The 24555-nt window shown below is 38.8% G+C and overlaps 1 long non-coding RNA gene across 2 annotated transcripts; it reads left to right on the top strand.

Annotated features, from left to right (window-relative positions):
- Window positions 1–444: 444 nt before the first annotated feature.
- LOC127452846 (uncharacterized) lies at window positions 445–8400 on the top strand. Of its 2 annotated transcripts, none has more exons than XR_007899318.1 (3): window positions 445–1483; window positions 2001–2116; window positions 3639–8400. It is a non-coding gene; the product is annotated as an uncharacterized LOC127452846 (long non-coding RNA). The 2 variants fall into 2 exon arrangements; XR_007899317.1 differs by lacking the exon at window positions 445–1483 and adding an exon at window positions 1723–1877.
- The last annotated feature ends 16155 nt before the right edge of the window (window positions 8401–24555 follow it).

Genomic DNA, 24555 nt, shown 5'->3' on the forward strand with positions numbered 1-24555 from the left:
ATGCACACACAATTCTCACTCTGTCTTTTGTCTGTGAAGTCAGCTTGTTTTGGATGGCCACAAATACAGTGAAAAGATATTCTGTGATTACAAAAATGTATATATATATATATATATATATATATATATATATATATATATATATATATATATATATATATATATATATATATATGTACACACACAGTATATATATGGCTTTGCATTTCTAGTGATGGATGCATTCAACATTCATAGGTACCTAGTGTCTGGGTGAGGTTGTGTGTGTGTTTTAGGATGCACTCTAATCAGGCCCAGCTGGTGGCAGAGCTCTTATCAGACAATGTCAGACCTCTGGTGCTGCCAGTTTGTTTAGTACTGATAGCGACTAAATTAAATTGAGATCCTCCACCAAAATATTTCCGTTATTGTCCAAGTTAGTGCCTGCAAACTGTAATACTTCCTCTAACATGCAGATGCTCAGCCAGGGCGACCCACAGCTACCGAATGTTTTGCTTTTGTTTGTATTGGCTGTAACGGCACGTTAGAAATGAAGTGATGTGTTTAGATTGCCTGTTTTTGTGTGATGGTCTAGACAGCCCTTCCATTGCTCCTCTCTCCTTCATTGCTGTAGCACAACATTAAGATGGTGAATAGGCACTTCAGGGTTATTTGGGAGCTTTTCAGGGAATTATAAGCAGAGGGGAGAGGGAAATAATGAGGTGCGGTGGCAGAAAACAGACTAAATGAAGAGATAAGGGACAAGATTATTATTGTGAAAAGTGGCAAAGTCAGCACGCCTCCTTCAGGGTTCAGCATAAATATAAAATTACTGAATTTTACAGCGTTTTTACAACCCACCGGTTCTTGAATCATTTCTTTTTATCACTACATTTTGTTTTCCTGAAAGATTTTTTTTTTTTTTTTTTTTTTTTTTTAAATCATGTGCATGCTGTGAATGCTTTGAATTTCAAAGAGTTGCAAGTGCTGAATTATTTGTAGGGAGAAAACTCAAATATTATGAATTTATTCATCCCAAAATAATCATGCATATTCATGAGTCCTGTCTGCATAATATTTGAGGGGGTGGGGCAGACACAATGGGTACAGAGCAAAATCATTTGTGACATCATCTGTTCTTTGAAATTCTTGGTTAATTTTAGAATTTTTCCATCCCCAATAATCATAATGAATAAACTTTAATTTGGAAATTAGGCCATTTCCAATTTGTATATACCTTGAAAGCTCCCTAATGCCTGTGGTCCATGGAGATAAGCAGGGTAAAAATCAGCCAGCCAGCAGCAGGTAGACTGTATCAAGGACAGCAGACATCTCCCCTCCTCTCTAACACCAACAACCTCAACACTCACACCCAAACACATGCAGCCTGCTCTGCTCTGTCTAAACAGAGGTGTTTGTCTACCATAAAAGCTCCCCAAGGAATTTCTTGTGTTTGTAAAAAGCTATAGAAAAGCTTGCATAGGATTCCACACAGTTCCTTAAGGTATGATTAGTGCAATTGATAATAGACATGCCTTTTCTTTTTTCTTTTCTTTTTTTTATTTCTTTTGTTTGTCTTTCATTTTCTGTTTTCTTTCTTTTCTCACCTTTTTTATGTATCCCTAGCACCCCCCCCCCCCCCACTGGTTTATGGTTTAGCTTGATGCCTCTGTTTAAAATTACCTCTTTTAGAGAGAGAGAGAGAGAGAGAGAGAGAGAGAGAGAGAGAGAGAGAATGGATTACCAGCGGATAAGATTAGATGAGTTCTGTTGAAGGCAATCCATTTTCTTATGATTTTGGCATTCTATCCCTGTTTATTAAATCAGAGGAAAATGCCCTCCCCTGGGATGTTTTGGGCTTTTGACCAATGCCTGCAATCAATCCCGCGACTGAAACGGTAAGATGATATTGGTCTCCCCACGAGGAGTGGGTTGGTCCGGGGAGACGTGGGTGAGATTCAGCTCTACTCTCATCTTTTTCTCTTTTCTTCCCCCATTTTACATCTCCTTTATCCTGGCAGGTTGTCAAGCAACCGTAAGGCGGGCAGAAAAAAGGGATGGAGGTTGGAAAGAGAGACGATGGGGGAGAAAGAAGACAGGCAGATAAAGAACAATCTCCTTGACTGCTTGTGAGGATGTAGGTACACTCCAGATGGTGACCCAGAACTAGATGGGCTACACTGTGGAAATAACCCTCTTGTGCTCATCAAGAGACTCAGAAATCACTCATAGTCTAATAAAAACACCTTTTCTCTAAGCCACAGTGAACACTATCACAACAAGTACACCTTTAGAAAATAAGATTCTGAGTAGCACCCATAAAGATTATTCAGCTTGATAGATGTGCTATATTCTTATAGAACCTTCTTAAAATGGGTTCTAGGTAGAACCGGCACATGAGATCTTTGTCAGAAGGTTGTTATATGCGTTAAATATTAGCATTTTAATTATAGCTGTATAGGTTATAATTCATTTATGCTTTTATATGATGTCCTCAAGAAATATTAGAATTCGAAAGATAGTGCTTGGGACAATTTATTACCCAAGGCATTATTGCATTAAACATAAGGCATTGCACAGCTACTTACAGCATCTTTAAGAGCTGGGCTATATAACATAACTTTCCTCACCAGTCTAAAAATCAAATGTGCTCAAAAAGAGTATCAGCTTAGTACTTCTTAAGGCCAAAGTATACTTCATGCATCCGCATTGATAAGCAGATCTTATTAAAAAAGTTATGTTCCATACCTAAAGGTGTACTTGTTTACAAAATAAAAGTAAATAATTTAAAACAAGATTTACAAAAAATAAATAGGCTAACATTAGCAAGACGGCGAGCTTGCAACTGACAATTAAATTTTGAGGTGTAAACTGGGTCAAAACACATTAACTTTGAATATAATATTGTTCTCAACTCTCAACAGTCACATTACCATGTAACAGGATGCCATAATTGACTCTTACCTTGAATATTTTAGCCTGATAACTAAATTTGATGGCATCTTGAGGAGTTAACTGTGCTGTTGTGGGAAAGTTGAGGCTTTTGTGTGTTTCACAGACTTTGAAGCTGATTTTGTACAGCAAACAGACAGCAAGCGCAACATGTCTGATGTCAGTGCAGTGCAGGAATATTATATACTGTATTACATACACTATAGGCTCTTTTTAGTACATTCACTACAAAATGTACTCTACCATTAAATTTGAGTTGTTCACTGAAGAATTAATTTATTATTTTAATTATTTAAAAAAATATATAAATACAAGAATTTAATCTCATAGGCAAGAGAAGGATATTACTTTAGATGCATGAAAACCTGTCACACACCATGTGTTGCTGTTACTTTTGCTAAAAATAGGCATAACAGTTGACGCAGCTTAGACTTGTTTGGGTTACTGTCGTATGCTGCTTGTTGCTGTTAAGTTTGCTAAAAAAAAAAGTAATGTTGTTGATAAAATTAGTAGATAGAAAATTACTGTTTATTCAGTCACATATTATTTTGATGTTTGGAGACCACATACACTGTACTTTTGATTCATCATATTTTATTTTGAGAAACAGAAAAAGGTGAAGAGACAAGCCAAGCCAAGCCAAGAAGAGACTTAAACATATTGTCTGCATAAAATACTAACCGGCTTTTCCCTACTTCTTGCTCAAGGTCACAAGGATATATAAAGGTGGATTTCTGTCCTGCTATGGATTTAAGAAGAAAAGAAAAAACAAAAACAGAAAAAAGGTATTCAGATGAAAAGTTGATGGTAATATATCCTGTTTCTATTTTTTTTTTTCAGAGCCGTGCAATTAACAGTATCGTCCCTGCCTTACCATTAAATGCACAATCAAATCTGCTTTTCAGCTTTGCTGACTAAAATGCCCCTGCCTCCAGCCCCCATGGGATATCCAAGCTCAAATAATCTAGTCTCAGTCTGTATCACCTCACTAAGCTTTGCATAATCAAGTGAAATCTGCAAGTTGCAACCCCGTCACACTTGCTGTGGCTCAGGCCGTATGTACATTGCATTAATATGTGCAGAGCCACCCTGTTCTTTAGGATATCCTCTGATGCATCGGTGTGACTGGAATCATGATAATTAGCTTCTGCCTTAAAATTAAGCCACCTGTAGTCAATGCAAATGGCAGCAAGGTGACTTCTGATTCTCTGATTCTAGTTTTGTCCTCTGTGGGATATGATATGATATATGATATGATTTGATATGATATAATAAAGTCTGGCTTGTAGGCAGATGGACTTTACTTGAGTTATCTATCTGTCTGTTTGCCTGTCTGTCTGTCAAATGTCTGTCTGTCTGTCAAATGTATGTCATGCAACAAATAGAGAACGAGAAAAAAAGAGAACAAGACCCATTTACGTGAACCAAAATAAACAGTTTGTTCTTGAGACCTGCAGATTTATTGAAGCCACTGAGGTAAAAATGTCCCCATACAGAGTTGAGGCGAGTTTACAAAAACATTTGCAGCCTTCATTCTCAGGTCTTAATATAAAAAAGCACAAAGAGAAAGTGAAAAAAAGTGAGTGAGAGCACTTATTTACTCCGCAAAGTCCTTATTATTATTGTAGCCTCATCTTGATATATTGAACGCTTAAAAACTTGTCATGATTTCTCAGGGGCTCAACACTTGAGTCAGCCATGACTTTTTTGGTTACTTACAGCAATTTACTTGTTTGTCTTGCATAGTCGATTTTTATGCTATGGAAAGAATTTAAACAAGTATACAACAACTAAAACAACTCCATGTAGATTAACACAATGAACATAAATATCATAGTAAATATTGGAATTACGAGTTCTGAGCACATAAATGACCAAGAAAAGACATTAATAAGTGGGAAACTCGAAATTCTAGATGATACCAAGTAAATAATACTAAACTTTATTTTATATAGCTCCTTTAAAGAGGCCTCTCAAGGCGCATTACATAGAAAGGAATAAAAATACGGAGCTTAATACAAAGAGAGTAAACATGTATCTCGAAAAAGCTAATGATAAAATATAGAAAATAAAATGATAATGATAAATTAATTGAAAACAATAGGATCAAATAAAAGCCTCACTGAAAAATACGTTTTAAAATATGATTTAAATACATTAAAAGACTGAGCTTCTCTAAATTCTGAGGATAGAGAGTTCCTTTCAGAGCATAAAAAGAGAAGTCCCTGTCACCCATAGAGCGTAAACAAGTCTGAGGGACAGTTAAAAAACAGATTTAGAGGAGCGGAGATCTTGCTTTGGGGTGTGTGGGGTTAAACGCTCAGACAAATATTGGGGAACCAAACCATGCAAAGCCTTGTATGTAAGCATAAGAATTTTAAAATCAACACGAAACCTGCCAGGGAGCCAGTGCAAGGATTCCAAGATAGGAGTGATGTGATCGCTTGCCCTGGCCCTAGTCAGGATTCTGGTATCTGAGTTTTGCACATATTGCAATTTATTTAATGTAGATTTGAGACCTCAGCAAGGAGAGCATTGCAGTAATCAGTGCGAGAGAAGACAAATTTATTGATCAGCTGTTCAGCCACAGAGAATGGTAACATAGGGCGCAGTCTTGCAATATTTATTTATTTATTGATTTTAATGTTTTATCCCCTTTTCTCCCAATTTGGAATGCCCAATTCCCACTACTTAGTAGGTCCTCTTGGTGGCGCGGTTACCTCAATCCGGGTGGTGGAGGACAAGTCTCAGTTGCCTCCTCTTCTGAGACCACCTTATCACGTGGCTCGTTGTGCATGACACCGTGAAGACTCTGCATGTGAAGGCTCATGCTACTTTCTACAATCCACGCACAACTTACCACGTGCCCCATTGAGAGCGAAAACCATTAATCACAACCATGAGGAGGTTACCCCATGTGACTCTACCCTCCCTAGCAACCGGGCCAATTTGGTTGCTTAGGAGACCTGGCTTGAGTCACTCAGCACACCCTGGATTCGAATTCGTGACTCCAGGGGTGGTAGTCAAGTCTTGCAATGTTTCTGAGATGAAAAAATTATGTTTTAAAAGTGTTTTTTTTTTTTAACATGTGGATCAAATGACAAATTTACATCAAATATAACACCAAGATTTTTCACTTTTGTTTGAAGCTCCAAAACTGAGCCCTCAATGGATAGAGTTAAGGAGCCAGCCTTACGAAGCTGGTGAGGAGACCCAATAAGCCTAAGTCTTATAAGTCTTATTACTGTTAAGACAAAGAAAATTTTTAGTCATCCAAGTTTTTTGAAGTTTGAAAAAAAGGCATCTGCCAAATTTTCACCAGGCTTAGAATGAATGTAGATCTGTGTGTCGTCTGCATAGAAATGATAATTAAGACTCAGTGATCTTAAAAGCTGATCAAGAGGAAAAATTTAAATACTAAAAGGTTCAGGGCCCAAAATTGAACCCTGTGGGACACCAGAGTGGACTGAACCAATCTCAGACCTGTAACCACCCAGAGAGACAAACTGCCTACAATCAGAGAGATAGGACCTGAACCTGTTGAATGCTGTACCGGAGACACCAAAGACAGATTCAAGACGGGTGAGTATAACAGTGTGATCAACAGTGTCGAAAGCAGCACTGAGATCAAGAAGAATGAGAATAGAAAAAGAGCCTGAGTCTGAAGCCATTAACAAGTCATTAGTGACCTTGACTAGAGCCGTTTCTGTACTATGAAATTTACGAAAACCAGACTGAAATGGCTCAAAGAGATCACTGAAAATGAGGTGATTGTGAGTTGATGTTGGAAGAAGCGTGTTGACACGAAAGATGGTGGAAAGCAATGATTAATACAAAATTATTTTAATTTCAGTGCTTTATTTCAATAATATTAATTTGTTATATATGACAGATCTTATACTGTATTCAACAAATGTAAAGCTAATGACTCAACCTTCACTGAACGTTTTATGCAAATGATTTAATAATTTGCTTGATAACATGCAATTAAAATAATTTAGGTTGTGTAAATATGATGCAGTTTAATGTGCATATGCTTATTCACCTGTTCAACAGAAAGAAAAAAAACTTTTATTGTCGTTTATTGTGTATTTATTTTAGTTTGGCTTCTTTATTTTGTTTCTGACCTGAATGCATGTGTGATGTAATAATGAAGGCCCATCTCGGATGTAGAGGCTTTCCAGGTGCATTTGAAGGCAGCAAAATTTCCTATTGAAACAGGAAGTTTCAAATCAAAATCAAATCAAATCCCTTTATTGCCACTTAACCATATACTCAAGTGCAGCAGTGGGTGAAAGTCTTGGGTGCAGTTCCAAGCAAAATAGCAGTATGACAATTACAGTAAACATAAAATACAATAAAAAAATACAATATACCCCCCTTTAGTAATGTCACAGACATAAACCATGGTTTGCTACATGCTAGGTATCATGGAGAGGCACGTGTTAGTGATATTTTGAATGGACAAAAATCTGTGTAGTGCACCATGAGTCATCAGTGTTTTTGGTCCATTTTCCAAAGACTTCCAGTAAAATTTATATAGCGTATTTATGCTAAAATTTAATTTAGTCCCTCATTTCATGAGTGGTGCTCGGAGATGGGGAGGGTGGCGGCCTTTGAGGAAGGGATGTATAGAAGGCTGGGAAATCTGGGGTTATTTGATAGGAAATGGGGCTGATATTTGGCCTTTTTGGAAGGCTTTCGGGGACGGGTAGTGGAGAGGGATCTCTAGTTTTAAATATGTGTGTGCAGTTTCATTGTTTTTTGAAAATATGCTTTTTATTAATTTATTTTGTGTGTGTGTGCATGTTTTGTGTTTTTTTTTTTTTTTTTTTTTATATTTATGACCACTGGGGTGAGTGTTTGTGTCAGGTGGGGGTGTTCGGGGGGAAGGGTTTAATTGTACATAATTTGATTCCACATTTTCTGCGATGTTTATTTAATTTGTTGAATGAATCAATAAAAATTGTTAATATATAAAAAAAAGTTAATTTAGTCAACAACTGCATGTTAATGGCTCTAAAGGTAATAGACAATAACTAAAATCCATAAAACTCGAATTTTGATTGCATGACATGGCTTCAAGTTCAAATGTCTTTTATTTACTCACCATTTTGTTAATAGATCTTCAACGTAAAAGTCTTTGCTCCTTCCAGTTTATCCTTATCACCAGAACTGCTTGAAACCCACTGCTTTCTCCACAGATCAATTTAAAAATCATTAGGGTGCTCTTTGGCAGATTCCTACCGACACTTATGTTAATCAGTGCTGTTAATGTTACCCTGTTTAGAAGCTGAGATGACACAGGAGGCTTTCAGCAACTGCATGGTGACATCTCATTGACTTTTGCAGGCCTTTGTCCTTCTGTTGTTAGAGAGTCAGGATTGTTTTCATCTGGAAATGTAGCTAGTTGCTGTCCACAAAAACCTGTGTTTATTCTTACAAATAAAAATTAAAAATGAATCTTTGAATTATGGGTCAAGCTATTAGTTTTTCACCTGTATATAATATGTTATTATAATGCTCTTGTAGGGAGAAAATGTTGGTTTTGTTTGCTTTCAGATATTCCAAGAGATGACTTAATACTAGAGCGCATGTATAACTTCACCCCTCTTTAATTCATACGTTTGTGGGTCAAAAAAGACCCAGGTGAAATCTAGATGCTTATTCTTTATAAAACTAGGTAAATTAAGTAAATTAACTCTAATTATAATGTTATTATTAATGTAACATTTAAAATATTTTATATATCTTTTATTCAATTCTGAAGACTTTCAGACACATTGAAAATGGAGTATACACTTTTAGTGAAAGTCTAAAAAAGCCTGTATATTAGAAATATGGGCAATTTCCATGTTTGGTTGAAAATATGAAATGTCTCAGCCACTCTACACATACAAGTACAATGGACTAGGATCAAATGTGTGCCCATGATGACCCCTGTCCACCATCCAAAGTGTCTACAGTGGGCATGCGAGCGTTGGAACTGGACCTTGGAGCAGTGGAAGACGTTCACCTGGTCCGATGAGTCCTGTTTTCTATTACATCACGTGGATGGACGTGCACATGTGCGCCGTTTACCTGGGGAAGTGATAGCACCAGGATGCACTGTGGGAAGACGACAAGCCTGTGGAGGGAATGTGATGCTCTTGGAAATGTTCTGCTGGGAAACCCGGAGTCCGGCCATTCATGTGAATGTCAATTTGACACATGCCACCTACCTAAACATCGTTGTAGACCAGGTACACCCCTTCATGGCAATGGTATTCCCTGATGGGAGTGGCCTCTATCAGCAGGATGATGCATAGTGCCACACTGCACACATTGTTCGGGAATGGTTTGAGGAACATGATAAAGAGTTCAAGGTGTTGCCCTGGCCTCCAAATTCCCCAGATCTCAATCTGATTGAGCATCTGTGGGATGTGCTGGACCAACAAGTCAGATCCATGGTGGCTCCATCTCGCAACTTACTGGACTTGAGGAATCTGCTGCTAATGTCTTGGTGCCAGATACCACAGGAGACCTTCAGGGGTCTTGTAGAGTCCATGCCTCGTCGGGTCGGCGCTGTTTTGGCGGCACGCAGAGGACCAACAGCATATTACGCAGGTGGTCATAATGTTTTGGCTCATCAGCGGTATACTTAAAAACTCACAAGGCTTACAGTTCTCTGCAATTTCTTTTTTTTTCTCAACTTTTAAAATCTGATGAATAAATCATGAAAACTGATTTTTTCAGACATCCTACTCATTTGACATTCTGCTTTTTGCATACTGTGTAGTAGGATGCGTTTTTGCATTAAAAAAAAAAAAAAAAAAAAAACCTACACGCAATGCAACAAATGGCAAAGAACGCTTATTTTGAGACGTGTTTTTAAAAGTTTGACTTCTTTTAATGTGACAAAATGTGGCGCAAGAGGCTGAAAAAAAGATCAAGATGCAGAACAACGGTCAAAGACATCCATCTGGTGCATGTTTATATATAAAAACAATTGAAAATCAGCACAGACAAATGCAAAAAAAAAAGCCCCTTAGTGAGTTCTCGTCTGTCAAATGAGCCCTGATGCTGTGTTTTATATAACACACATCACTCTCACAACATTTATACTGGAAACAGTGTGACATCTGCCATGCTTTAGAAAATGTCTTTTGAATATGTTCACTAGATTCAGGCCTGAGGTTCAGCTCTAATATGAATATAGAATGACTTAAATGTAGGAATGGGATGATTTGCTGCTCATCAGACACACTAAACAGCATTTAAAGTGGCTGAGTTGTTACACAGGTTTTGTTGTGGTATTTGTAAAAAGCATCAACATGTAATGAAATTCCATGCATGTCCATCTGCAATAATTAGTTCACATCTGTCAAAGCTCTGCAATTATCTTTGTTTATTGAACAATGCACAGTGAGTGGAACAGTTCTATGTGTGTATATGTGTGTCACCCTGCACCATCTGGAATAAAGGTATGCATGAGCATACTGGTGCACTATGGGAGGCTGTTAGGTAACCACGCCTTAGCAGTCAGAAGATTCACGTGATCCTTCAAGAGCCCATTTAATCATTCACTCTGCTGATAAAAGGCCAACTTTTGCTGCATGTCTAAACTGCTTAATGACACACAGCGTGCCTAATTATAACACATTTTAAAACCTTATCAAGGTTAAATTGGTTTATAAGATGTGCTCAGATTTTTATAATTTTGATTAATTGCTTTGACTAATTCACATTTAATCTTTAAAAATTCTTGCATTATAAAAGAAAGTCTTGTGATGATTCGCTGGATTCACTGATGAAAAATATCCAGGGTGGGACATGCGCAGACTGTTGAAATGCAGGAGTCAGGGAAAGATGTGGCTGCATTGAGCTTGTCACAGCATTTAATTATCAGTCCAATGTTTTCTGTTCATTATCATGACTGATTTCACCATCCAGATTCACAGTGTGCGCGTAAACAGCATTCTGAACTGCTCCTTTGTTTGTTCATCATAGTCCTCTTTTAATCAAGCCAATCATTCATCAAGGGAATCACAAAGTGATAAACTCAGCATGCTATCCCAGTCCAAATACTAAATGACACTGGGTGCAGTGGCTTGCCACAGTCAAAAAGTCTCACCAGGAGCGAAGAGACCATAATAAAAAAATAAACAAGTGTTCTCCTCCCCCCAAATTTCAGGGAAACAATAAATGAGTTTTGTTTTGCTTGGCTATGGTGTAAAGATGAAATTGTGGTTGGCCGCAAAATGATGACTAAGACCAAGCAAAAGCCTCCGCCAATTGGTTGGACAGAAAAAATGCTGTGTCCCAATTTAAATACTTATACCATGCCCTTAAAGTGTGCACTCTTTTTGTGATGGAAAAGTGTCGACTCTTTAGTGTGTAGCAAAAAAGTGTGCAAGTTTTGGAACATACAATCACGTCATAAAATCGCATCTTGAAACAAAAGACCCCTCAGTCACATTGACGGGTATTGGAAGTGACCTAATGAAGCCCACCCAAATCTAAGTTTGACATGTTTTCTTATATAAATGATAAAAGCCTTCCAATACAGTGAGTATTAAATAAAAGATTAATCTCTCATCTAAACCCTCATGTTTTGTCATAAACTGACAAAATTCAGTTACTTTATTTAACTGCAAACGTGAAAAGTCTGGAGTGGGCTTATAAGGAATGTGTACCATTTAAGCCCACATGTGTTCTTAATAAGCCCACTTTGCTTTTAAAAAATTTAAATGCTTCACATTTTAATGAACGTTAAACTCTGATGCATTTTTATACTGTCCCCTGCAATTTTTCACACTCAAATTAGAAGCACACCATTCACACACACTGTGGACTAAATGCCAAAAAATTGGTGGGGTTTTTCAGAAAACCCCCCAAATAAAAAAGGTGGAACACTCGCTGTGTCTGAAACCGCCCCCTATCCACTATATAGTGCACTATTTCGAGTGTCCGCCATTTTGTAGGATTGTCTGAATTCTGAGTGAGCCACTCATTCCTTACTTTTGTTCACTTATTATTACCCACCATGCACTCTAATTTCGAGTGTACATTTGATGTACACTCAACGATGGTTAATTGCCCACAATTCACCAGGGGAAAGACGTACGAGCTGGGAGTTTACTGTTTCCTTCACTCCTGCAATGTTTTCTTTCATGCTGAATGTATTTAATTACTTTTTGACAAATCATTACTTGATTAAAATAACATAATAAGATATAGAGAGGCAAAACATACAGATACATTTTAAAATGTACTCTTTATTTGATCAAATGTGTTTACTCTTTATATAAACACACAGTATATATTAAAAATGAAGATTTCTTGTATTAATATATTATTTAATAAGAATAACAAGTAAGGCCCAAGCATTGTAAAAGTTCATATGTGATGTTGTTTCTGCGACAGCTCCAGAGATCCGACGCTTTGTGTATACGTCTGCGTCCGAATTCAATCACACATTTCGTTCACTCATTGCTGAGATATAGTGCACTAACTGCCATTCACTATATAGGAAATAGTGAACGAGTGAACGATTTCGGACACAGCCACTCTCTTCGTCACAGGATCGCCTCGCGCCCGCACATCTCCACACGCGCTGTGCACCTGCAGAAACGCTGTCTGTTTGCGCTCCAGTTGTCAATCACGCGAACAGCAGAGCTAAGGCATTTATTTACACTTAACTTGGATGTTTACATGGATTTATAGTTAATCCGCCTGAAGTAGCTGCGATAGTTTCCAGTATCCCTGCGAGGGCGCGGGGTAAATGCGTAAATACTGCTCATTACATGTGGGACAAAGCGCACTGATATATTGCTGCACTGATTTAAAAATGTACACTTAAAAACTGATGTCATAAGAGCCCAGTTATAGAATCACCCTGAAAATTACCAACACATTCACACAGAAAAGCCCGCGTTAGGATTAGAGCCAGCGTGCTGCCTTAAATTGGAGCTGTGATTTTAATCTTGAAATATCAGCTTGTCTTGTTGTTAAATGAAGGCAGTGCATGACGAAACTATTATTTTTTTTCACTGTGTGGAGTGAAGAAAATGTTTCACTTTGAAGAGTTTGATGCTGCAGCACTAATGATTTGAGTGACAGTGCGCAGCTGTGTGAACTTACACTCTTGTAAAAGACCCATTCAGTAATCTCTCAATAAATTATGCATTAATTAAAATTAAACCCAGTAATGTAACGACAGGAACGCTGCCCATTGTAAAGAAGTAAAAGTAAAAAAATTTCATTAGAAATTTACTTGAGTGAGAGTAAGAAGTACCCATTTTTAAACCTACTCTAAAAGTAAATTATTTTCCCAAAAAGTTACTCAAGTAAATGTAATGGAGTAAATGTAGTGCGATACTACCCACCACTGACCACAAGATCCTCCTGTCCACACTGTCTGACCTGGGCATCACAGGAATTGCATTTGGATGGTTTGAGTCATACCTCACTGGTAGATCTTTCAAGGTGTCCAAGTCACACCAGCTGACCGCTGGTGTTCCTCAAGTATCAGTGCTTGGATTCCTCCTCTTCTCGGACCGATCATTGAGGCACATGGCTTTTCCTACCACTGCTATGCAGATGATATGCAGTTCTACCTGTCATTCCAGCCTGATGACCCTACTGTCTCAGCTCGTATCCTTGCCTGCCTCTCTGACATTTTGGCCTGGATGAAGGAACACCACCTTCAGCTCAACCTGGCCAAGATAGAGCTCCTCGAGATCCCAGCTAACCCATCTTTTGACCACAACCTCACTATTCATCTTGATTTAACTACATTTACACCAACCAGAATAGCCCAGAACCTGGGAGTGGTAGATGATCAGCTTAATTTTATCACCCACATCTCATCAACCGCTCTGTCTTGCAATTTCGTGCTTTACAACATCAGGAAAATCATATCTTTTCTGTCTGAATATGTTGCACAACTCCTGGTCCAAGCTCTGGATATTTCAAGACTGGACTACTGCAATACTCTGTTGGCTGGCTTCCCAGTTAACACAATTAAGCCACTGCAGATGGTCCAGAATGCAGCAGTGTATCTGGACTTCAATCAGCTAAAAAGAGCTAATGTCACCCCACTCTTGATTTCACTCCACTGGCTACCTGTAGCTGCCCACATCAAATTCAAGGCTTTGACTCTGGACTTCAGGACAGCCAATGGAACTGCACCCTCTTAAATTCAATTCAGTCCTCCAGGACTATGCTCGAACTCGCTTTCTGTGGCACCTGGTGGTCTCATCACAAAGAGGCTAAAAGTCTATTTTACAAGTTCACTTTTTCTGTTCCTCTGTGATGGAAAAAACTTCCTACCTCCACACGATCTAGTGATACCATCTCACCATTCAAGAACCAGCTGAAAACACATCTGATCCACTTGCACTTAACCAATCCACGCTAATTGCACTTACTATTGCACTTAAGTTGCACTTACAAAAAATTCCTTCTCCACCTCTTTCTTCTGCGCTAGCACCTATACTACTCCAGCCACCTTGAGAACCTGGCAGAAAAACACTGCAGATATTGTTGAACTTTGAATGACAAATTGCTTTCTATGTTCCTCATTTGTAAGTCACTTTGGATAAAAGCGTCTGCTAAATCACCAAATGTGAAATGTAAATGTAAATGTTTAAATAAGCTTAATTATTTAGTAAACAAAACTCCCAAGGAGTAGTGGATCTGTAAAACTATGTGAATGATTATGGAGTTGAAGGCCTACTTATTGGTGTTAGAGAGCTAAAGTCAACAAGATAAAACATTTGTAGTCTAGCAGTAAAAGGTGGGTGCGGACAGTTATTCCATCAACGTGCGCTACCCCGGCGGCATTCGCTGATGCACACTGTCTATGTGTTCATATCCGTGTCTCCCACTGAATGCATTTAGATGTGCTCTACAATATGGATAAGCCTTTCTGTATTTTTTAAGAGATGTGTTGGACTGTATAGTGAAGGAAAAACAGCCAACAAGTGTCTAGCATACACAGGAACTCCTTCAATACTATTTCAAAATCATATCAGGTGGATACCTCATGAAGCTGGTTGAGATAATGCCCAGAATTTTCAGGGCTGCTACTTTTAAAAGCCTAATATATAAGACAGGGTTCCCGCGGATCCTTAAAAAGTCTTAAATGATAGAATAAAATTCTTAATTTTTATTTAAAGAGGTCTTAAATTTGGGGGTGGAAAGATAGGAATCGTGATATGACCTAATGTGATTGTCAAACTTCAAAAGAATAATTAAATACAATTAATTAATTAAATAAATGCATGCGCTGTATCCTTCAAAGTGAAAACGTAGCACTGTTGTATTTTCTCCAAGAACACAAGGCTTGTGAGTGTTTTTAGCTTCACAATCATTAAGCCATATCGGAAATTTATGATAAACTATCACTAAAGATCAGCTGTTGATGATGATATAGTGTTGATGAAATATGACAATGTTTACATTTAATTGTTTATATTGTAATACCTTGTAGATTATTGTAGGAGTGCATAGGAGTTTATATCCCTTGTTTTTTTTTTTTTAATAAGCAGCTGGAAGCAGTTTAGCACAAACATTTCAAAATAAGAGTCCCTGGTGTATTTTAAAGGTAAAGTGCCTTTAAAGTTAACAGTTCCACGCTATTAATCAAATCTCTTGTAGCTCTGTTTGGCCCTCCCCATCACAGGAAGAAAAGACTAACCCTGTGTCTCAATCAGCTCCCTAGCTCCCTATGTCCTGAATCAGTATATCGTGAACACAAATTCAGGCACTGGTAAGGATACTGATCCACTGAACATTGGGATACACTCATGACTCAGAAGACATGACAACGTTTCCAGTAAGGGAACATAGTGAGCAACAATGCTCCCTGGTTTTTACAGTGCATTGTGGGATTTTTGAGGGAGCAAGCGTTTCAGTGCACTGGAAAGTTTTTGCGAATAGACAGCCCTTAAAATGTCTGACTTACTGATTAGTGCCCTAACTACTGAACTAGGGGACTGATTGAGATGCACCCTAAGAACATTTAATATAGGCTACAAAAAAAAAAAAAAAAAAAAAAACTATTGGCAGATTAACTGGCTTTCTATTGACACATTATTGAATCAGCACAATCCAATATCGGTCGACCTCTAATTTTTAACTATTTATGTAATGGTACGTAAACCAATTTTAATGTGATATATATGTGGAAAACATGTCTTGAGTATTTTAAACTTACATATAGGCTACCCTGTTTTACTGATAAGCAATGTTAAGGCCATGTTGAATGTGTGCCCCTGTCTGTTTAAGTAAGAGTCTGTGATACATGATTTATTTTGAGATATAACGAGTATAGTTTGTTTTGGTATGGGGATACGGTATTAATTTGATCTGTTCAGGTCTTGGAAAAAGGTCTTAAAGTCTTAAATTTGATTTTAAAAACTCTGCAGCAAACCTGTAAGATTTTTTTTACATTTATTTACCATTTTATTTGTCTCTGCATTGCACCCTCAAACGTATGTTAGAGCACCCTCAACTGTATATTTAAGTTATTGGCAAAGCAGATTTCTTTGAAACCTGGCGAACACACAAAATTCCTGCATCAAAACTAATAAACATGTAAAATCTGTGTGTCCTAATTTGAAGGCACAACATTCTGCTTTCATGTTTCCAACGTGCACATGAACTCCACTAGCACATAGAATATTTGTAGTGAAATGATCTCACTCAGTCCACCGCCTGTAAAGCGGCCAATAACTGCTGGTCTAGGATTAGTTTCCCATTCAAATCCAAAGCCAAATCCATACCTTAACTATTAGTGAAATGTGAAAACTGATTCTAGATCAGTGGTTGTGGTTAACATCTTCTGACATTACTTGCTGCATTAATGTGCAGAGAAAACTTTGCAGTAACTGATCATCCATAAAAAAAAATTTTTTTTTAAACTTAAACGAAGGCAGTGAAATTTGTGGATTAAATATTAAATTGCTTTGGTAGCATTAAATATGATTTCATCTAAAAAAAAGTAAAAAATACATCTCTTACAGAACACTCCTACTATTTTCAGATGCACCCTCAGCGATTCTGATTTGGAATGGGCCTGACTTTTGAATGTAGTGTAAGTCATTCAACAATGCACAGATATACATCTGTGACCATTGTGCTCAGAGTTGCTCAGAGCAAGGATTGATTTCAGATCTGTGACGATCAAACCAGTGCTGTCTAACACCAAGGTCTTACAATTCTTTGCCCTTAATCCCTCCACACAAACATACCAAGCTGTGCCACACCTGCAGCTGAACTCAGGGTTTCTCTTTACTGCCCATAAACTGTTCATCTTGTGTTAACCTTGATGTGATGATTCTCTCCCTCGAGATAAACATCACAAAGCCAGTCCACACCAATAAGGCATCAAGTCTGTCCTGCTGTCATTCTCAGAGTGGGGTTATCTTTGAAGGAGAGCTCAGCTGCCTCATTCTTCTCCATCTAATGTCTACCTTACTGCACTTATAGCCTCCATCACCCACTTAGAGGATAATGAATTTTTTTTTCTTTTGTTTCTTATCCCTCAAAAGAGCATTGTCCATGGCCATGTCCACAGAAATTTGTTTACATTTGAAAACTCAGTTTTCAGTTTCCTAACATCATAATTTTCCAAAAAGGAAAGCGCCATTCTAGTGTAGATGTGATATTTAAATAAAGCAATACCAATGGGTTTTCAACCCAAAACATATTAGTGTAGACGTGGCCTTAATCTTTCCAATGTCTGATGTAAGGAATAATTGACGACGGACGGAATTATTGAAAAGTAATGCACACCCGAGGTGGTAATGCGGTCATATCACGCAGCGGAGTGACGTTACACCTCAGGTGTGCATTATTTTTCAATAATACAACGGGCCGGAGTCAAGTATTCCGCTTATACCACAATTATCACACCTTTAGACATCGTTCAGGGTTTTATCTCAAGACATTTTCTGGTTTTCGTCCCTAAAACGCTCTTGTGAGTGGGACTACTTTCTTCCGCCACAGATTCAGCGTCTTGCTTTGACACAGCCCGAGCCTTCGTTGCTAGTTCGAAAACAATGCTTGCGCTGCTATATTGGAGCACTTACTGGAGTTATAAAAATGAGTTAGTGTGTGCGTGTGTTTCTGAGTGATCGAAAGAAATCGCCAAGATGTAAGTTTATGCACTTCTCAGCAGCAGCAGCGAGTGTCGGCATTTTTGTATATAGCTTCTCCGTTGTAACCCTTAACAACTGTATTCAACCCTACTGAGATGCAAATGTGCACTGACATGACGGCTCTGTTTTTCGCTCGTGAGTATGTGTGTGTGTAATGTATGTGTGTCCACATGTATGAGAGTTTAAGAGAGGGGGAGGGGGAATGCGAGGGTGTTTCCCACAGATATTTCAGAAAATATAAAAACTGTTGTATTGATCAAGTGTATCTAGTTTTGATACAGCTCATGTCTTCATTTCTAGTTCGAAAATGTTACTATTAGCAATGGAGGATGCACTGCTTTTCGGCATTGGAGTAACAAGGTAGTGTGTGTGTGTGTGTGTGTGTGTGTGTGTGTGTGTGTGTGTGTGTGTGTGTTTGTGTGTGTTTGTGCGTATGTGTGTGAGCGTGTAAGTGCGGATGAGATGAGGTGCACGAGGGTGCTTTTCAACCGAAATTGAAATAAATGTAGGATATTATAGAAATTTTTTGATGTTTTTAACCAATTTACTTTAACCAGTGTCTTGGTTTATATGGTTATTTTGCTGTGGTAGCATGTACAGTGTGTGTGTGTGGTTGTGGGTGTGGGTGAGATGAGAGCAAAAGAGAGAGAAAGAGAGAAAGAGCCCAAGGACACTTTTCAATCGAAATTGAAATCAATTTAGGATATTATAGACATTGTTTGTCATTCTTATCCGATGTACTTAATCAGTGTCTTTGTTTAAATTGGTTATTTTGTTGTGGTAGCCTGTACAGCTCTTAGAAATAGATGAATTAATCTGGCAAATGATATGGAACTGTTATGTGGTCAAGACCTGGAACTACTTCTTAGCCGCGCGTTTACTTGAAAAATAATTGCACACTTTAGAACGTCTGTCAACCAATCAAAATCAAGCATTTAACAGACCCGTGTTATAAATATTATTATACAACAGTTAGTTCTGGTTCTCTAATCTGATTGGACAAGCAGCATTCCAAGGCAGTGACTAAGTCAAAATTCTTCAGATCAACAGAATTTGGCTGCTTTTTGTCACTTGTCACTTTATTGCATTGCAGTCTGACATGTTAAGTCATTGTATCGGTAAAGCATTAACCAAAAAGTGTCCTTACAGAGTTGTCTCAAACCAATTTCATATATAGACATTTGAAACTTTTAGGTTTGTTTTAATACAATGAGCAGACTAAAAAGAGGGCTTCACTTAGGGCAGTTGTGTCATTTTGCTCGGTTGCTAAATTTTTCCTGTGTTAGTCTTAACTGTAATAAGGCAGTGCTATGCCAATTCGAGTCTGCCAGTGTGGTGAACTAATTATCTCATCCAGATTTCATGCTGAAGAGCAGAGAAGGGGCTGCTTCCAGATTCCAACAGAGAGAAGATCAACTTCACAATGCCACACAAACATACGCACATACAGACTGCAATGTGCAGGATCATAAGTGTGCAGTTTTTAGACATTAGGAAGATTTTTACATCTTCATGCATCCACACAATGCGTTCGTCCCTTAAACATTATGGCTGATGATCTAACATCAGTAAGTGCAGGATGTTGTTGATTTTGTTGGGTGAGAAAAGGGTCTTGTAGTCAAGGGAATGGGTTTAGAATAAACATGCTAATCAGATTAATTCATTAGACATCACACTCTTTGTAGTGTTAGAGTTCCCTGCCAAGCCATGTCTATTTTCAAATAGCTCCTTTCTCTCCCCTCTACTTTGCTCTCTCACTTTTCTTTTCATCATGATCTGTTAATTAAATGGCCATTGTCTGGTGTAAGTAAATTGTGTTGAGCCATTCACAGTGGCCGGCCCAGTTCATTCATACAAGGAAACAATGGTGCGGTGCTCGTATAATCAGCTTTGATAGGTCAAACGCAGAGGGCTTAGGAGCCCTAAGCTTGTTCTAGAGGGGGAATATATATATATATATATATATATATATATATATATATATATATATATATATATTCATGCATCATATTAACAAAGTATATCAGTATTCATGAGGTATTTGATCTCAAAGTCTAGACTTGGCTTCACTGGAGATCTCAAACTTGTATTGAATTACATGAAGAAATATTGCTCATTATTATGTGGCTCTCTGGGTAAGTAGATTCTCATTGGTCAATCGTATTTTTGTAAAATATCTGTTAAACTTAACCTGGTCTAATCGAATCATGTCATCATACAGTTGAAGTCAGAAGTTTACATACACCTTAGCCAAATAAATTTCACAATTCCTGACATTTAATCATAGAAAACTTTCCCTGTCTTATGTCAGTTAGGATCACTACTTTATTTTAAGAATGTGAAATGTCAGAATAATAGTAGAGAGAATGATTTATTTCAGCTTTTATTTCTTTTATCACATTCCCGGTGGGTCAGAAGTTTACATACATGTTGTTAGTATTTGGTAGCATTGCCTTTAAACTGTTTAAAGGTGCACTCTGCGATTCCTGAGAAATGCTGTTGATATTCGAACTCAGCTGCCAAAACAAACACACCCCTTCCTTCAGTGCTCCTTTGGAAGCTCCACCCCCCAAATCCATGCACGCAAATTCATTCCTTTTACCTCTTGGAGGTCTCTCCACCACTGAAAAGCCTCGCCGATGTTGACGCGGCTCCTAGCCCTCGACTTATCATAATCCTTCTTTTTTAGTTTATATTCGACTGACCTTTTTCTCTTGGTCGGTTTCTCAGCCATTTGTCCTCCTTGGAGTTTAGAAAGTTCGCTTCAGCCAGATTTGCCGTCGCTCTTCTAATTTTCCTCTCGCTCTGCCCCCACCCCCCCATCATGTGCAAGTGCTAGAACCACCCCCTGTTGCTGATTGGCTGGAGTAGTGTTGTGTGGATTGGTCTGTTCCACTTTGTTTTTGTCCCATTTACAGAGCCAGGGCTGTGTACAAATACTAGATTTTTTTTTCAGCCCACCCACAGAACGGACAGCTAGCAGACTGTGAGGAGATATTTGCAGAATTTGACAAAAAGTGTATTGGATTAGATTTACTTAGTGCACCTTTAACTTGGGTCTAACATTTTGGGTAGCCTTCCACAAGCTTCTCATAAGAATTTGCTGGAATTTTGGCCCATTCCTCCAGACAGAACTGGTGTAACTGAGTCAGGTTTGTAGGCCTCCTTGTTTGCACATGCTTTTTCAGTTCTGCCCACAAATTTTCTATCGGATTGAGGTCGGGGCTTTGTGATGGCCACTCCAAAACATTGACTTTTTATTGTCCTTAAGCCATTTTGCCACAATTTTGGAGGTATGCTTGGGGTCATTGTCCATTTGGAAGAACCATTTGCGACGAGCTTTAACTTCCTGGCTGATGTCTTGTGATGTTGCTTCAATATGTCCACATAATTTTCCTTCCTCATGATGCCATCTATTTTGTGAAGTGCACCAGTCCCTCCTGCAGCAAAGCACCCCCGCAATATGATGTAATATGATTTGTAATATGTAAATATTATGCCAGCCCCATGCTTCACGGTTGGAATGGTGTTCTTTGGCTTGCAAACTTTACCCCTTTTTCCTCCAAACATAACGATGGTCATTATGGCCAAACAATTACATTTTTGTTTCATCATACCAGAGGACATTTCTCCAAAAAATAAGATCTTTGTCCCCGTGTACACTTGCAAACTGTAGTCTAGCTTTTTTATGGCGGTTTTGGAGCAGTGGTTTCTTCCTTGCTTATAATCACTGTGGATATAGATACTTGTCTTCCCATTTCCTTCAACATCTTCACAAGGCCCTTTGCTGTAGTTCTGGGATTGATTTGCACTTTTCGCACCAAACTACGTTCATCTCTAGGAGACAGAATGCATCTCCTACCTGAGTTTTAAGGATTAAGGTTTAGAGTAGGGACGTAGGCTTTATTGATTTAAAACTCGATCTAGCATTAACCTTAAAAGCCTCATCTGCTTGGGAGAACATTTAACTCACTTTTAGTGACATTTCACTTTGAAACTGCTATGATATGTGGAAGGAACCACATAATATAATTTTGCTAAATAGTCGCCAGTCATGCAGTTTTCATGAGGTTGTCTCCGTTAACCAATCTACATTGTTTCTGTGGTCTCTTCTTGCATAATCAAATAATTTCAACTCAAATCAATATTTAATTATGTCCTTTTATGTATTTATTTGCGAAGTAGCTGTGGAACAAGCAGGATACTGTACAATTAGCTGGTCAATTTTGCAAAATAGACCCCTTCAGGATGATACAAAACTGCTGCGTTTTGCATTTGAGTCCTATTCACAAGGTCAGGCTTCATTTTGCGATAATGACTCTACATCTGGGTGATTTGAACCAGTCCTGGAGGGCTACCATCCTGCAGAGTTTAGTTCCAACACTGTTCTCACAAACCTACTTTTAAGTAAACCTGAAGATCTTCATTAGCTTGTTTAGGGGTATTTGTTTAGGGTTGGAACTAAACTCTGCAGGATGATGGCCCTCCAGAACAGGATTTGAATAGCCCTGCTGTACATTATCCCTTACTTATCATACTCAAAATACATCATATCTGCCATGTTTTATAGTGTTATGTGAAACATTGTCTATTGATATACTGCATTTATATAACTAAACCCACAAATCCCCATTTGCATTGTAATTTTGCTAAAGCAGTTCAGCCTCTCCTGTGTCTTTTTCCTAAAAACCTCTCCTTCTCTCCTGCACCCACACATACTCACAAACACACTCACTTACACTACAATGACAAGCCTCTCCATTATGAAAATATCTCCAGCCAAAGTGTCCAATTATCGGACCTACTCAGCTGAGTCTTCACACATGGAAGGGTGCACTGAGGCCAGCATGGCACAAGATTCTCCCTCTTTCTTTTTTCCTCTCTGTCTTTTCACAAGTTGGGTACACAGTGAGAAAAGGAACGTAGAAGAAGAGAAAGAGTGAAAGAAAGCAAGATATGGGTTAGTGAATGGGCAAAAATCAAACACCATTTGCATAATGTGGCTTTTGTCCCCATTTTCAGTCTCTTTAACTATCACATCTAATTAGAGCTCCAGACTGCCAGCCAGAGATAGGGCTGTGTGTGTGTGTGTTTGAGTTTGTTTTCATGATTGTGTGAGATAAAGAGGCTTTGTTGAGTCCCAGGCTGGCTCATTATTCTCCCAAGGGACTGCTTATGAAAAATAAGATTAATGTAGTCCCTCTGTCACCAGACCGCAGTCCAGCAAGTATAAGATGACTTTTTTCAGCTGATAGCCAAAGTACATGCTGGTCAGTGCACGGTTGAGACGTTGGCAAGTTGGACCTCAGTGGAGACCAAACAAACTGTGGGTCAGACATTGGGTCACAGACTGTTACCCATAGACTGTGCTCTAATTGCGGTAGGGAACACATCATCTAGCTAGATCTAGAAATATAGGCTGACATGGCAATCTTTTTTTAACAGTTTTCAGAGTTTTCAGCCCTTCTGAAGCCTGATTCATGACCTGTGAAGCATTGTGGGGCACCCTCTGGTCTGTTTGTATTTTTAATGAAATATAATTCTGAACCTATTTGCTTGTCAGAGACATTTCCAGGTAGGCTATGCCGCTATTTCCAAGATGGAATTTTGAAAATCCCAGACTGATCTCACTGTGAATTTGGGGACAGGTGGAAAGTTCTACTAATGAAATCAGTTTGTGCTGACTGAAATCTGAACCACTGCCCCCAGTGGCTGAAGCTGGAAGTGTTGTTGAACATTCTGCTGCCAGCAGCCACCACTGGCAGGAGTCACGGAGCTGTTGGGCAAAGGCAAATGAGCGGCCAGGCTCGCCAAGCGTCAATGAACAGAAGCGCAGGCGGTGCTGACCGCCCACTGGGACTCTGGCCATCCCGATGCTTCTGCCATACACTCAAACAGCTCTATGACCACCTCCGGGTCATCCTCTGGCCCCAACTTGCCGAGCATTAAGTGGGTCATGGCGGGGGCGGCGGCCGAGGTCGCGCCAGTGGAATCCCCCTGGGGTATCAAGCTCCATAGCACCTGCCAGTCCTCTGCTTGATGTTTCATTTGGTGGATGCTGGCGAGGGCCTTGATCAGATCGGTGAAGGGCGAGGACTTCATGATGGCATATCTTCCTCCAAATTCCCAGGTTTCAGCACCACTGTGACAGGCCTCTAGCTTTCTTCTTAAGGAGAAAGTAATGGCTGGGTATATGTTCAACACAAGTCTTTATTTGAACACTTTTTCAGTCTACACAAACAGGTTGCTTTTCACCTCAACATAATAACACACAGTCAGCTTCGTGTGTCTCTCGCTCTGTCCTCCGGTGGTTTTGACTTCCCTTTTAACCCCCTCCAGATCTCCCTGCAACACTAAACAGCTGTTAGAGGTGATTTTCCACAGGTGTCAATCCTTACCGCTCTTCCTCTCCCAGCCTCACTCTCCACAGACATCGCTCGACCATGCCCACATCACCATATTGCCCTTTGCCAATGAT

Source organism: Myxocyprinus asiaticus, chromosome 15 (genome assembly GCF_019703515.2).
Source record: "Myxocyprinus asiaticus isolate MX2 ecotype Aquarium Trade chromosome 15, UBuf_Myxa_2, whole genome shotgun sequence".
Lineage (NCBI taxonomy): Eukaryota > Metazoa > Chordata > Actinopteri > Cypriniformes > Catostomidae > Myxocyprinus > Myxocyprinus asiaticus.